The following is a 16,496-nucleotide window of genomic DNA, read 5'->3' as shown; positions in this document are numbered from 1 at the left end:
GGCGGTTATCTATCAGACCATCATGGCCCACCGCGAAGAAACTCGGCAAGAAAGCGCTCGCACTCAGGGTGCATGTCGCAGGGTACAAAATTCTATCCGCAGAGTAGCAAAGACATGCTCAGATATTGCCTATAGAATTGGGGAAGCGGAAGCAAGGATTTCGAATCTTGAAGATGAAATGGCTACCCAGAGAGGAATTACAGACCTCATAAAGACCCAAAGAGAAGATATTGTTTGGGAGCTCACAGACCTTGAAAACAGAGCTCGGAGGAATAACCTAAGAATTTTGGGAGTCCAGGAAGGGATTGAAGGGTCGGACATTAGGCAGTTTGTGGTCGAACTGTTTAGTGAAGCATTCCCCAAGGTCAAACAATGGGACTGGCAAACTGAAATTCAGCGGGCTCACCGCTTTCCATTTAAGAAAAAGAAGTGTGCTGGCCAGATAGAAGACAAACCTCGTGCCATTCTCATTAGTTTAAATAATTTTTTGGCCAGGTAGAAGATCTATGATCTGGCTCGGCCCGATAGGAAGCGGACGGACAAGGGGTGTGAGTTTTTCGTTAGACCCGATTTGTGTCCGGCTACGGTTGAGCGGATTATCTATCATGGCCAAACCAGATTCTTTGTCTCAGAAATTCAGGCTCAAGACTTTTTGAACTCACTTCAGGGGGGTAACGTTGCTTTATTGCTTTGTTATTTTTTCCTTTTCTTTGGATCTTTAATATGTAATGTGCAGGGGGGTGTAGTTCTTGAGTAGAGAGGAGTATTAATGTTGTTTTTTCTTTTTTGTGGCTCTTTTTCTCTCTTCTCTTCCCAGGACTGTACCCCTTATTGCTATTAGCAGCCTGGTGAGGATACCGGGGGATTTTGTGTTCAATTCAGCTCCTCCATCACAAGGACCTAGGTCCTGGTGCGTCACGCAGGGGGTGGTGGCTTGGGGGGGCCTCAGGTGGGTGGGATCGGGGAGGGTGGCTTGGGGTGGGGCTCCGGGGTTGGGGGTGTGGAGGGTTGGTTCTAAAATTATAAAATTGCTTGAATGTATACTACAATCGTGGCATGTCTGTAGGCTTTAGCATTAATATGGCATGCCTAAGGCTAGAAGGGCGGTTTAAAGCTGTTTTGTATGTACCTGGCGGGTTTGGTTCTATATGGGAAATAGATGGCACAGGGTAAGATTGCTTAGCCTCCTGGAATATATGTGGGCTCAATGACGGCAAAAAAAGGGCACTGCTCTCAAAAATTGTCCCAGTTTTGCACATCGACTTACTCTGTCTGCAAGAGACTCATGTCCCTTGGAATGATCGGGACCTTCTCAGAATCCCAGAGTTTGATTTAGTTGGGTGTTCCCGTCAGACATCTAAGATTAGAGGAGTTGCAATTCTAATGAGAAGGAGGGTTGATGCGTGCAGGAAAACCTGCCAAGATAATTCCGGGAGGTGGGCTAATACAGAGCTGATAATCAATGGCAGACCCTTAACATTAAGCACGGTATATGGCTCAAATTTAGATGACCCCGAAGTTTTCCACCACTTGAATGTAGAGCTGGCATTATACCCTCATCCGATTTGCCTGTGTGGTGACATGAATATTAATTTGCCTGCGGACTTTAATATATCGTGCGATCTAGGATATGAGGGTAAGAAGCCCAGGATTTTTAGTGCACTTCAAGCCCTGACTCAAGAGCATTGCCTGACTGACCTTTGGTAACGTTGCTTTATTGCTTTGTTATTTTTTCCTTTTCTTTGGATCTTTAATATGTAATGTGCAGGGGGGTGTAGTTCTTGAGTAGAGAGGAGTATTAATGTTGTTTTTTCTTTTTTGTGGCTCTTTTTCTCTCTTCTCTTCCCAGGACTGTACCCCTTATTGCTATTAGCAGCCTGGTGAGTATACCGGGGGATTTTGTGTTCAATTCAGCTCCTCCATCACAAGGACCTAGGTCCTGGTGCGTCACACAGGGAGTGGTGGCTTGGGGGGGCCTCAGGTGGGTGGGATCGGGGAGGGTGGCTTGGGGTGGGGCACCGGGGTGGGGGGTGTGGAGGGTTGGTTCTAAAATTATAAAATTGCTTGAATGTATACAACAATCGTGGCATTTCTGTAGGCTTTTGCATTAATATGGCATGCCTAAGGCTAGAAGGGCGGTTTAAAGCTGTTTTGTATGTACCTGGCGGGTTTGGTTCTATATGGGAAATAGATGGCACAGGGTAAGATTTGCTTAGCCTCCTGGAATATATGTGGGCTCAATGACGGCAAAAAAAGGGCACTGCTCTCAAAAATTGTCCCAGTTTTGCACATCAACTTACTCTGTCTGCAAGAGACTCATGTCCCTTGGAATGATCGGGACCTTCTCAGAATCCCAGAGTTTGATTTAGTTGGGTGTTCCCGTCAGACATCTAAGATTAGAGGAGTTGCAATTCTAATGAGAAGGAGGGTTGATGCGTGCAGGAAAACCTGCCAAGATAATTCCGGGAGGTGGGCTAATACAGAGCTGATAATCAATGGCAGACCCTTAACATTAAGCACGGTATATGGCTCAAATTTAGATGACCCCGAAGTTTTCCACCACTTGAATGTAGAGCTGGCATTATACCCTCATCTGATTTGCCTGTGTGGTGACATGAATATTAATTTGCCTGCGGACTTTAATATATCGTGTGATCTAGGATATGAGGGTAAGAAGCCCAGGATTTTTAGTGCACTTCAAGCCCTGACTCAAGAGCATTGCCTGACTGACCTTTGGTCCTACCACAACAAGAATCAAGACGGCTTCACATACTACTCGGCCCCCCATAACAAAATGGTCCGGCTGGATTATTTTTTTATGACGGATCAGTTAGCTGATGATTCCTCCATCTCAGCCCCTCCAAGAATTTTATCAGACCACAATCCCCTGATTGTTGAATGCCCGTTTTCCCAAATCCTTGGTCCTCCAAGGATCTGGACATTTGAAAGGAAGTTTTTAATGGAGCAGTCCTATTTAGATCATATGAGGATGTGGATATCTGAGCTTTTGAATATTAATAGGGGGACAGCTTTTGGCACCACGGTTTGGGACACAATTAAGGCTGCTGTTCGCGGAGAGACGAAGAGCTTTTCTGCTTTTCGGCTTAAGATGATTCGAGAACAAACCACTAGTCGCATGGAAGAGCTCAGATTAGCAGAAGTCCAGTTAATAGATGCTATTAAGGATGGACAGGATATAGCTGAAAGCCAGGCATTGGTTGCCAGGACTAGGGCTATTGTGCTGGAGTTCTTTGGCCAGGACCTTGCTGCCAAATTTTTGCACTTTCGTACTGAGATGTTTGAGTTGGGTGAAAAATCTGGCAGGGTTCTGGCCAAATGACTCCAGCATAGGAATTTGGCTATTCGTATTACCAAGATACAAGATCATTTAGGCCGGGTTCAGGATATACCAGAGGGTGTTATGGGAGTTTTTCGAAATTTTTATCATGCATTATGCACTGAGGATAATGTTGGCATAGATATAGAGGCGGAAGCAGGGACCTTTTTTCGGGATATTAATACCCTCCAACTCACATCCCAACAAAATGAAGTTCTATCTGCTCCCATAGAATGGGAAGAGGCCGAGCTTGCGATTAACTCTTTAGCCAATGGAAAGGCTGCCGGTCCAGACGCAATTCCTCTGGAATTTTATAAGTTGTTTCATGCAGAGGTTCGGCAGGATTTTTTGTCGGTTCTCAGAGATGCACAGCACGGCTCTATCCTGGACTCCTGGCGCCAGACTAATATTATTCTTTTTAAGAAAAAAAATAAGCCGGAGCTTGACCCTTCCTCATACCGTCCCATATCACTTATAAATACTGATATCAAAATTTATGCGAAAATCTTATTCACTAGGTTAGCTTTGGTCATTACTTCTCTGGTATCACTGCGTCAGCACGGGTTTATCCCGGGTAGGGATACAGCCGATCATATCCGCTGAGCTTTTGCATTACTGGACTGGGCACAGGTCACTGGCTCTCCCATCGGTCTGATCCTGTTGGACGCCGAGAAGGCGTTCGACAGGGTCGCCTGGGGATTCTTATGGGCGGTTCTTCGATGGAAGGGTTTTAGCTCAGAATTTATTCGTGCGATTCAATCACTGTATATTGCTCCAGTAGCTACCCTATCTATATCTGGGCTAGTATCAAATCCATTTAGTATTAGCAGGGGTACTCGGCAGGGGTGTCCCTGCTCCCCTCTGCTATTTGTCCTATATATTGATCCCTTTTTAAACAAAATTGAACACTCATTAGATATCGTGCCGGTTAGGGTAAATTCTACAGATTATAAAGCTCTGGCCTATGCGGACGACATCGTTGTACTGACCAATGATGTTGCATCGGCCTTCCCTGCTTTACAGACCCTAGCAGAACAATACGGTCAGCTTTCTGGATATAAACTCAATGTTACCAAAACCCAAGTTATTCAATCTTCCGCTATGGGCCCTTCTCAAGCTCCTGTGATCCAATCGGCAACATATCTAGGAGTTAAAATTACTACTCTAGTAAGTGACATTCCAGATTTGAACATCGGACCAGTGATTGAGTCAGTTAATTCTACCTTGGTAAGATTGAATAATTTACACCTCTCTCTGTTTGGTAGGTGCAATGTTTTAAAGATGCTGGTTCTACCAAAGTTTTTATACCTCTTTAGAACCATTCCCCTTGAGTTTTCTCAATCTAGTATGTGCCTTCCTAGAGAACGAGGTGGCTGGTCAGTACCTAATCTGCTGCTTTATTTCTGGTCTTCACTGATCCAACATTTTGGCGTACCACTGTTTGGGGACAGGGCAGTGGTTTCACTGTCTTGTAGACCCCGAATTTATGAAATAGGACTAGGAGAGGAAGCCAAGGGAATTTTGTTGCAAATTCTTGAGCCCAGTTACTATAAGAAGACCAGGTTCAAGGTTATTGGGACAATGTTTTCTGTTTGGCGCAAGATCCGACGTAAATGGTCTATTCCTAATATTAATTTCTATACACCCTTCACAGCTGTTAGACTCCTACCCTTAATCTTTCAAGATCAGACTACCTTCAGATGGGCATCCTTTGGGCTGGTAGCTCTAGGGGATTTAGCTCTGGATAGGATCATGGCCCCTTTTTCTTTTTTAAAGGATAAGTTTAATCTTAATATACATGATTTTTTCAAATATTTGCAGATTCGAAGTTTTGTTGATAGAACGAAGGTCCAAACAACCACTATATTTGATAGGATTATCTTGTTTGAATTAGTTTTAAGGAGGTCTAAAATTGGTGCTGTCTATCAACAACTATTATCTGGCCTTCCGGACGATATCCTGCTGCAGAATGCTAAATTGGAGGCTAAGCTAGGGGTGTCAGGTGTGGATATTACTCAGGCACTTGAACTGCCCAGTAAGGTTTTAATTTCTGGAAGCTTACGCTCTCAATGCTTCATGGCCCTATTTGATTTATATTATACCCCGGCTAAGATCGGCGCATCGTTTCCCCTTCACTCTTCGTCCTAGATCGGGTCAAGCCACAGATAAACCCCGAGTTATGTTGATTTCTCTTAATAGCTTTCTGGCTCGGGAAGATGTGTACAGGTTGGCTTGCCCTGATAAAAAAAGGGCAGGGAAGGGGCTCAAGTTTTTTGTTAGGCCTGACTTCTGTCATGCAACGGTGGAGAGGCGATGGCATCTGCACCAGTTGATAGCACCGTTTCAGGCTAAAGGGGCTCAAATCTTTTTGCTTAACCCGGCCAAACTCAGAGTAATCTTTAAGGAACAAATTCGATTTTTCACCTCTGAAGTGTTAGCTAAGGAGTTTTTACAATCTCTGTAAACACTGGGGTGGTTTAGGTATTCAGTCGTAAATTTCTACTTAGGGTAGAATTATGGCAATTCTGTTTCATTGCTGTTTCTTCTTTCCCTTTTTCTTTTCTTCCTCTTTTCTTTTCCTAGCCTCTTTTTGAGTATGTGCATTATCCCACCCCATTTGAGATATGGGTTATTAATGCTATATGTGTTATATTGATGAGCTTGTTTTTTGAAGTATGTTTTTGCTTATTATGGCAGTGATGAGGAATGGGGTGAGGGGTTTGTGGTGGTGGTGATCATTCGGGTGGTGGGAGCTTGTCATCACAGGACTATTGGTCCTAAAGCCTTGTGGAAGGGTATGGGTAGTGAGAGTGGGGTAGGGTGGAAGGGGTCCCGGGGAGGGGGCTCGGGGTGTGTGTGGGGAAGTGGGGATGAAAAAAGGAAAATAATCAACAGTATCTTTGAAGATTTGAGATTTCTGAGAATTTTGAAAATATTATATTTGATATAAGCAAGTGTCGGCACTCATGTGGACTTTATGGCGCAGTTAGGACTTCGAATTTGTACATTAAATGTATGTGTATTGAACAACTATAATAAGAGGAAAAGAGTAGCTGCAGAACTTTGAGTGATGTAGTGTGTCTGCAGGAGACACATGTATCATGGGGAAAACTGAAAGTTTTATCAGAAATGGGCTATGTATTTCTAGCAGCTTCAAAACAATCAACTATGACTAGAGGGGTGGCGATCTTAACCCGAGTCGCAATCTTAGCAACAGGACGTAGATTGGTGGATCTTCATGGACGTTGGGCTATATTGGAATGTGTGCTGGGGGGAGTGAAATTTACCCTTTATACTGTATATGGATCGAACCTTGATGAGGCTCTTGTTCTTGAATATTTGGGGAATTGGCACTTTGGCCTACTCCTTTATTGCTGTGTGGCGATTTCAATATTAATCTAAGCAGGATAGATTTTCAATCTAGTGGTCAGATTTATAAAGGCAGGAAATCTGGGGTTTTTAGGGCCCTTTATCATCTGTTAAATGATCATGGCCTGAAGGATGTTTGGGGCAGTTTATATCCGCATGATCCAGGATATACGTTTTATTCCTATCGGCATAATAAGCTGGTGCGACTCGATTAATTTTTTGCATCTCCCCAACTTCTTACAGGAGCTAAAATACAAATATACCCAAGGATCACTTTGGATCATGCACCAGTAGTGCTAGATATCCCGGCTCTCGGCACATGTATAACTTCGAGAGATTTTACTTTTTATAGGAAATATTTATTGGATAGGGCCTTTATTGAACATATGCAGGGCTGGATAAAATATTTTTTCAGAATAACAGACACTCCACGTCATGTGGAGTTGTATGGGATGCATTTAAAGCCTGCTTTAGAGGTGAAATTCTGAGCTTTGGACTCCATAAACAAAAACATGCCAGATTGGCATTGCAGGAGCTATATAATGAACTTAAAGCAGCAGAAGAGAATTTGGCCGGCGGGATAGGGGCTGGTAGCAACAATATTACAGAGCTGCAGTCCAGTCTGGCTAGAAGCAAAGCTAAAATTAATTTAGTATGGAGTAAAGAAATTGCATTAAAATTCCAGACTTTAAAAAAAGAATGTTATGAATATGGGGAGTCCACAGGGCGATGTTTATCCCAGAAGCTACGCACGGAGGAAGCGGGACAAAGAATTACCGGAATGCAGAATGGTTTGGGGGACATAGTACATGACCCACATGAGATTCTGCGGGTCTTCTTTGATTTTTATAAAGATCTTTATACAGGGCAGGAAGCGGGGCAATATCGTATGGACCTAGGACTCCCACACTCAGTGTGGGAACAACTGGACCGGGAGGAGGTTGATAGACTTGATAGCTCTATAACTATTGAGGAATTAGAGCAAGCGATAAACAGCTTAGCGACCGGAAAAGCCACAGGTCCTGACAAACTCCCGCTGGAAATGTATATAAAAAAAATTCAAGACCTTAAGACTGATATGCTTGCGACTTTTCAAGCAGCACAAGCAGGGGAGGTGCCACAATCCTGGGATGAGGGCAACATTATTATTTTTAAAAAGAAAGATAAACCATCTGATTTACCAGGGTCTTATCGCCCGATCTCATTGGTCGACTGTGATGGTAAAATCTACGCCAAGGTTCTTGCCAATCGATTGGCGAAAGTTATTTCCCCCTTAGTCTCTCCAAGACAACACGGTTTCATTCCCGGAAGGGGAACTGTGAATCATATCAATAAAGTAGTGACTTTACTTGATATCGCTCATGTAGAATCTAGGGACTTGGGATTGATTTTACTTAACGCTGAAAAAGCATTCGATCGCGTGGCCTGAGACTTCCTTTGGGGAGTCTTACAGCGAATGGGGTTTGGCCAGGGATTCATTCAGGCGATTCGAGTTCTTTATCGATCACCTACAGCAAAGATATACTCAATGGGGTGTTTTTCTGAGGCAATTCAGATCTCCAGAGGTACACGACAAGGATGTCCTTGCTCTCCTCTTTTGTTTGCGCTTTACATTAACCCTTTTATAAATATGTTAGAGCGGAGCACCCATATTATACCCTTTAAAGTACACCAGGATTGTTTTTGTGTTTTGGCATACGCCATGATATAGCGATCGTAACAGCTAATCCAGTTTTGGCATTACCTGAAATTGTATGACTGGCACAGGAGTTTGGTGCTGTTTCAAGTCACAAGCTTAATGCATCAAAAACTCAGATCCTATGTACGAATCAAAGGCTGATTAATGACCCTGGAGTAGTCACAGAAGTCATGTACTTGGGTATTAAGATCCAAACCTGTCTAAAAGATTTAGCTGCTGTTTATTGGGGGGGATATTATAGGTAAAGTGAAACTATCACTACAGAAATGGGAAAGCCTACATCTTTCATTGGTTAGCAGGTCTAATGTACTTAAGATGAACATACTGCCCAGGGACATGTACTTCTTTAGAGCTGTTCCATTAGAAATACCTCAAGTACAACTCCAATATTTACAATCATTGTGTGCTAGATATATGTGGGCTCCTGGGAAACCACCCAGAGCCGCCCGTTTTATGATTCTGCCTCGAGAGAGAGGTGGATGGTCGATTCCTGACTTCACCTAATATTATTATGCATGCATTCTATCTAATATACGCATTTTACTGACCGGAGAGGAAGTTGATAATCTAGCTGAGGGTCCGTCAATCTATCAGATGGTTTTGGACTCAGATACTAATAATTGTTTATTTAGGAGAATTGACGGTAGCTATTACAAACGAACTCGTTTTAAGGTATTGGAAGCCGTATTTAAAGTTTGGAGTAGTGTTTGAAAAACCGCACAGATACCTGGGGTATCTGCATATACACCCACTGCTGCTGCTGGATTGTTGCCTTCGATCTTTGTTGATTTTGTGGCAGCTAACTGGAGATCGAAGGGAATAATCCGAATCTGGGATTTCTATCAACCTGGAGGGGTCCACCTATCTTTTTCATGCTTGGTGGATAAATATCATTTACCTAAAACCCAATTCTTCAAATTTTTACAAATAAGGGATTTTCTAGGTAAACATACAAATACTAGGACATCACATGAGATCGTAGAAGCTGTCAGACGCCAGGAAAGGATTGTCTCCTTGTATAAAATACTGCTAGCAGCACGACCAGATGATTTGGAGAAGTATAACTCTAAATGGAGAGATTGGTTGGGAGAGCAATCGATCTCCTTGGAGAAATCAATAGATATAGCATGGTAGAAACTTTTGGCAGCTAATCTAAAATCCCAACATTATAAAACGTTATTTAATCTTTACCACACCCCTGCGAAGATGGCAAAATGGGGTGGTAAAAATGACGGGAATTGCTTTTGGTGCGGGGCAGATAACAGTGATATCATTCATATATTTTATTCGTGCCCCTCTTTGATTCCTTTGATAGAATGCATGGAAAAGTGTTTAGCTGAAGTCACTGGAATGTCTCTAAAAATATCAGCCTCTATGATGCTGTTAGGGATTGGCGGGAGTTTGTGTAAAGGGATGCCAATGTACAAATTCTGATATTTGATTTTTATTGCCACGGCAGTGGCATGGATATCTATTGCATCACTCTGGCTGCAACGTGAGGCTCCATCTTTTGAAATGTGGCGGGCTAAGTTTTATAATACTTTCAATATGGAATTTAGTTTGTACTCTTTGAAAAGGCCCAGGAGACAAAAAAATTGTATTTTAGTTTGGGGGGCTATGATTGATTATGATACTAATGGGTAATACCTTAGCTGTTCTTGATGCCCAACACTCTGAGCTGTATTAATTGTATATATGATGGATTCACTTTAATGGTTTTACAGGAAAATGAATTGAATTGGTACTGTGTTAAACCTTGAATATATGTTTAAATGTATTTTTGATACTGTGGATTTAAAAAAAAAAAATAAGGAGCTCTGAATGGGTGGGGATCTGATGTGAGCAACTTCAAGTCAAAGCAGAGGGTGATGATGGGTGCAAATCACATGCAACCATGTCATCAGAAGAAGCCTAAGCCTTATTGTATCTAAAACAACCTTACCACTGTTCGAATCTTGGGCTCACAGTCACTGCCTGCACTCTGAGTATTACTGCAGTGGGACAGCTCCTGAGCACCTTGAGTAAAAGCAGGTACCGAGGATCTCTACTTCCGTGACTTTGCCTTTCATTGCGGTGATGCGGGAACATGCACTAGAATGCATTTTTTAAATCCGATATGACTAGGCACCTGCCAGGTCTTTAACCTTAAATTATCAGAAAATTGCTGGATACACAAAATCTAGCAGGCTGAGGCTCCTCCTCCCTCAAGGACGAGCCTGACCACACCACGCGCAAGTATTTCTCCAGAAGATTAATCACAAAATAAACAAGTGGGATGAGAGAGTGTAGAGCTCAAGGGAGGGAGCTGAAAGGGCAGAGAGAAGAGAGATGGGCAGAGAATCAAGACAGAAGGTCAGGAGTTACAGGCAGAAGGACGGTAGGAATAGCGAAATGACAGGGTTTTCCGAAAGGAGAGTGGGTGTGTGAGGAGATAAAAGGACAAGTGGAATTATGCAGTTCTGTAGCTTTTTGACGCAATTATGGATTTTCTGCATTTGCCACGTAATTTATCAGCTACTGCTTTATTTGCAGATTTGATAAAAAAATGCTTCTCTTGCAAACAGATCAAAATTTACAAAAAAATGCAGCAACATGGGAAGGTCCTTCCCAAAGGTTGATTCGCCACCTCTTAGTAGTTTGTTGCTGTATTTGAGTATCAAATTCTACTCTCTCACCCCACATATGTTAAATTATACTCTCTCACACCACATAATCAACCACATCGCTAAGCGCTGCATCCCATAACTCAGTAACTGCACCTGTGATCAGTGAAATGGAAAGTGTTCCTACTTAGGATAAGGTCGAAACCCTTCTAATCGCACACCCTACATAGCACAGGATGGAAGAGATTCAGTGCCTCACATAGAGGAAGTCAGCATTATATAGATTTTACAACACAATTGTGACAACACAACTAGCGCAGGTCACTTAACTCAGATCAGGATGGCAAGGACCAAAAGGTTGGAAGAGCATCACAGGCTTCAGGTGCTTGTGATTACAACTCAATGCGGAGAAGGAGCGCCCAGCAGCCTTTATAGCTCTGCTGGGAAACCAAGAAGTCAATGTAAGTATCACGTAGCAGCAGGAATATTTCATCTCAAGTGCCTGCAACCACATTAGAGATTCATGCTTGAGCTTCAGTGACACGGATGTCACCTGAGGAAGGCGTCACCACGTACAGACCAGAGCAAGCTATCATGAAAGCAGTTGGAGGACCCAAGGATTTGACGGGCAGGACTGCTGCTGTGCAGCCAAAATAGCATCCCAGTTAATAATAAAAAATAAATAAACTACACAGTATCAAGTCAATTAGGAAGGGGAAGTGTTTCAAATTTATAAACAATACTGTCTGTTTGAGCAGAGCCCTTCAGGGGAAATCCCAACAAAGTGGTGAAAGGGAGATGCTGGAGAAAGCGATGACTTTGTCAGCAAACGGCCATGCCTGTGCTTTTCTGCTCTACCTTCAGATCAGGGTTATAGAGCACAGAGTTTCTTTCGGTGGTCGCTACCTCACACGGCATTGTTTTTTTTGGTCATTTTTTATGACAATAACTCCCTCCCCCTTCAAAAAACAAAATAGTACTGGGCCATCTGTGTGACGTAGCCAGTAGCCTCCTAAGGGTGAATGTGGAGCACTGCTGCCATAGCGCTTTCCAAATTAAGGGATCTTTGTGTATGGCTAAAGTGAAAACAGAACAAGCGTGGTATTCAGCGGCGCCTGTGCCCATCCCTCCCAACTAAACCTTAAGGTCATAAATTCAAGTCCAGTGTGAATAGCGGACCTTAAAATCTCTAAAAGAAACATGCGGGTGGAGAGTTACATCCCCAACTGAGCATAGTTTACAAAGTTTTTTATATTGACAAACACATCCGGTGAACAGTGGTATCTTAAAAACACTTAGGAAATGCTGGTTAGTCTTTATGTGCAGCAGTCTGTGGATGGAGCTGGGGTCTTCCCTTGAACGGATAGTGCGCAAGGAGGCCGCTGCTGCTAGTGCACAGCAAGCAGGTGGCCAACCAGAAATAATCCCTGAGTTTATGCTCAGCTGCTCCTATTCTCTCCACGCCGCAGTGCTACTTTGCAAACCGAAATCAATACATAAAAAGCCATGTGGTGTTTCAAATACCATTAAAGCACTTTCTTGAACACATTCTCGAGCGCACATGGGACGCAGGAGTCACTTGCACTTAAAGGTTAGCTTTTGCAATAAACCCTGACATACACAGCTGCCTACTGTTATGCTAACCTTAACACAGATTCCACAGCCACAGATCCATAGATTAATTAAGATTATAAGGCACGGGCTTTCAAGTCAAGTCCAGTCACTTTATTAATGTTTAGATAGTTGTCTTTAAAAATACTTATTAAAACTAGATAAAACCTTTTTTTTAAATAAGGTGAAGCCAACAATTTTTTCAAACACTTACTCTCACATCTCTCGCAGCTTTCCTCCATACTTAGGGACAGTAACTCGGCCCCATAGAGGCATTGAGTGGGGACCATTGCATTGTAAGCTGTCAAAAGGGGGGACAAGGAAGGGCTACCAAATGTCTTCTTAAAACAAACAAGGCCCTCTCTCGTTGCTACTGCCCTCGTCTCCACCAATTCTTTATGCAAGACCCAACTCAACTGATTTGTAAATGTCATACCCAAGTACTTATATGACAACACTACCTCAACCCTGTTATTACCCAACAGCCACTTACACGACTTCCCTATTTCCCCAAAAGGGGTTATTTTAGTTTTTTCGCCCGATTCACCTTCAATGTAGTCGCCTCACATTATTTATTGAATCTGGCCAACGTCCTCTGCAGGCCTACTTGGCTCACGTCCAAAATTGCCAAATCATCTGCACAGACTAGGCAGCACATGGCGCCACATGTCTGCCCCCTACTTTTGGGGAAAAAGAATGAGTCGCGGCCAACTCTCCTAGAAGGTCAGCAAGGAACAAGGAGAACAATGTAGGGGCCAGGATAGAGCCCTGCCTTAACCCATTTCCCAAAGGGGTTCTCCCTGAAAGGGCCCCATCAAAATCAAACTCTACTTTGGTCCCAGTTCCCAGTATGCAATATTGCTATTAAGCATTTTGGAATACCCTATTATCTTAATTTATGCCAGAGTATACTACTGTCTAACAAATCGAAAGCTGAATAAAAATCAACAAAACAGCAGAATAAACTCCTAGTTGTTTCCTACGCCTTCTGCCCCAAGGCCCATAAATAATGTTCTATTGTTGAGTGCCTGGCTATAAAGCCCCCCTACTCCTTAGGGATAATTCCTTTGACCTCAATCCAATTCTTTAAACCTTAGAATGCAATTTTGCGCCTCCATCCAACAGACTTATGAGACGAAAATTGCCTGGAACATTCATTGCGCTTTTTTTGTGTATGGATTTAATTATTGCCCCCTTCCAGCCTGAAGGAATTAAACCAGTCTTGGTTACTGATATAAAAACTTTTGAGAAGATTCCTGCCCACTACAATGGGTTTGACTTCATTACAATTGCTGGCAAATTGTCCGGTCCTGCTGCCTTAGTTAAATTTAAGGAGGTTAACAACTTGGCAATAGTTTTGATGGAGAAAGACTCCAAAGCTTTCTCCGCCCAATTTGGCCAGCTCTTCCTCACAACTATCTCCCTGGGCTTGTAAATATTACTTAAATAAGCTACCCAGTCAGTTTCTGGCACAATGCATCTTGCCGTTTGGGTCATAATACTGCATCCCTTGTAGATCAACTTCCAGTACTTCCTCATGCCCTTTCCTTGTAATCTATCAGTTTGTCTGGAAGAAAGCATGCTTCTTTCTCCCAGCCAGGGCCTCTTACTCCTTTTTCTTACAACAATAAACCTCATTCGCATTTACTGAGCCAACGGATCGCCTCACCCTTCCTGCCTTCCTTAATTCCTTTCTAGTGAGTACACACTCTTTGTCAAACCACTGCTGCTTAGGATGCTGGCAAGGCAGATCCTTTTTAGGTCGAGCATCAGCATGCATGCATTGTGTGCAAGACCTGCTGTAATCACTCATACTGAATGTAATCCCGCCTGCTGCTTGCCATTTGTTTATTCCCGCGTCGCTTTAATTTCCTGTCTTCTTACTGGTTGGTGCTCCTGATAGATCACTTCTGTTTGCAGGGCACGAGCAGCAGACAACTACGGTTTCCTCACACTCTAGGTCTTTATGTCTGCTTAGGGGGACTACTTTTTTATTAGCATGACGCCTGCTTAACTCGCAGAAATGCACAAGTCATGCACAGAGGTTTTCTATGCACAGGCGCCAACTACTTATTTATTCCCATGACTCCTGCTTCAGTCGCAACCACGCACATTCGTTTTATGTACACGAGCGCTGCGCTTTGTTTCAGCACAGCACCCGCTTTCAGTTTAAAACAACACCAGTATGCCTATCTTCCAGCACACTGGTTGTGTGTTTTGGGTAATAAACTATCACCTTCATTATGGCATCCCGACATTCCCAAGGTATCTTTGGGCAGTCAGAAGTGCTTACAGTGCATTTGGTAGCTGCTGCTGGGTGCCGAATCTTTCGCGGTCTACCTTAAGAAAAGCAGCAGCAGCGCAGATGATCCACTTCCTGTCACTGCACGTCTTCTGTGGCATCCCCGTACTTTACTCTCAACATGCAGCCTACAGCAGCGGTGCTGGCCTCCCGCCACAGTTCAGCATACCAAGACTCCGACAGATCAAAAGGTACATTTTAAAGTGATTCTCTTTAATTTCAGTTTTAAAAATTACACGCAACATTTGTTTTGCTATCAGTCTCCGCCTTTCACTCTGCCTTTTCTATCTGGGAACCAAAATGATTTAAAGAGAAACTTAACCCTGCACTTTACTATCCACTGCCATTTCCTGCAGGAGGGAAGTGAATGGCACAAGTAATGGCACCCGCTGTTAGGGAAGGGCGTCTGTCATCCCCACAAGCCCATATGGTCACGGAACGCGAGCAGCCAGAGTTGAAGAAGAGCTGACCGAAGTAAATTCTTGTGCTGGTGCTGTGTGTTTTTGTGTGCATGTGTTTCTTTTAGAGTGAATGTTTATGGCGTGTAGGACAGTATGAGCAACTTGAACGAGTGACCACGGTGACCACCTTTGTTGTTTTGATTTGTTTTTTTCTACTTGGACCACAGTATTTCATTATCAATAGCACAGTATTATTTAACCATTTCTTGTCCAGTGCAGAAAACATTATTGCATACATCAGGGGTTTAATCACTTGCACACCAATTCATCACTAGTTCTGTTTCAACAAGCATGGACATGTCAGCTATTTTAGCACCTCCCAAATTTTTACTAAACCCTGGTGAGCCTACCATGCCATGGGAAGATTGGCTAGAATCTTTTGAAACTTATTTAGAGGCAATTGGTGGTGAGGATTTTGTAGACTTCCGGAAGGTAGCACTTTTGAAGCATAATCTTGGGGTAGAAGGCAGAAAGGTGTTGAAAACTTAACCATTACTACAATAAGAAATCATATTCATTTTGGAGATGAGGCAGGTGATGGGGATGGTGGGGATGGTGGTGAAGGTGAAGTAGTGCATTGTGATAAAGTGGTACTTATTGATGAATATTGCGAAGTAGTGAAAGCGTTGGAGGAAAACTATGGTAAAAAAGTCAATACAGTGGTCCCGCCCTCAGTTGCCTTTCTACCGGTTCTTTCCGCAGCCAGAGCCGCAAACGCCGCTCAGCCAATCACAGCGCCAGGAGGCGCTGTAAAATCAGGTGTGGGCTCCCGCGGCTTGGGTTCCGCCATCAGCTGCCTTCCTGCCAGTTCTTTCCATGGCCGGAGCCGCAAAAGCCACTCAGCCAATCACAGAGCAAGGGGGCGCTTCAAAATCAGGAGCGGGCTCCCACAGCGCGGGTCCCGCCGTCAGCTGCCTTCCTGCAGGTCCTTACCGCGGCCGGAGCCGCAAAAGCCACTCAGCCAATCACAGCACCAGGAGGCGCTTCAAAATCAGGAGCGGGCTCCGGCAGCACAGGACACGCGTGGGCAAGCCCGGGCTGCACCTGGGCGAAGCCCGGGCCAATGGCGGGCCCGTCCTTGCCCATCATTGCCAGGAAGAGGCAGGGCAGGGCC

General features: G+C 43.7%; 1 protein-coding gene across 1 annotated transcript in view; it reads left to right on the top strand.

The window, feature by feature from the left end:
• The window catches only part of LOC146816692 (uncharacterized), a 175,791-nt gene that overhangs the window by 108,931 nt on the left and 50,364 nt on the right, over positions 1-16,496 (top strand). The window contains exon 2 of the mRNA XM_085609156.1: positions 1,850-1,880. The gene's annotated coding sequence lies outside the window, so the exon portion shown is untranslated. The remainder of the gene's footprint in view (positions 1-1,849; positions 1,881-16,496) is intronic.

Source organism: Triturus cristatus, chromosome 6 (assembly GCF_964204655.1).
Source record: "Triturus cristatus chromosome 6, aTriCri1.1, whole genome shotgun sequence".
Taxonomy (NCBI): domain Eukaryota; kingdom Metazoa; phylum Chordata; class Amphibia; order Caudata; family Salamandridae; genus Triturus; species Triturus cristatus.
Note: the sequence above shows the minus strand (reverse complement) of the source record. Positions and strands in the feature narration are given on the sequence as shown.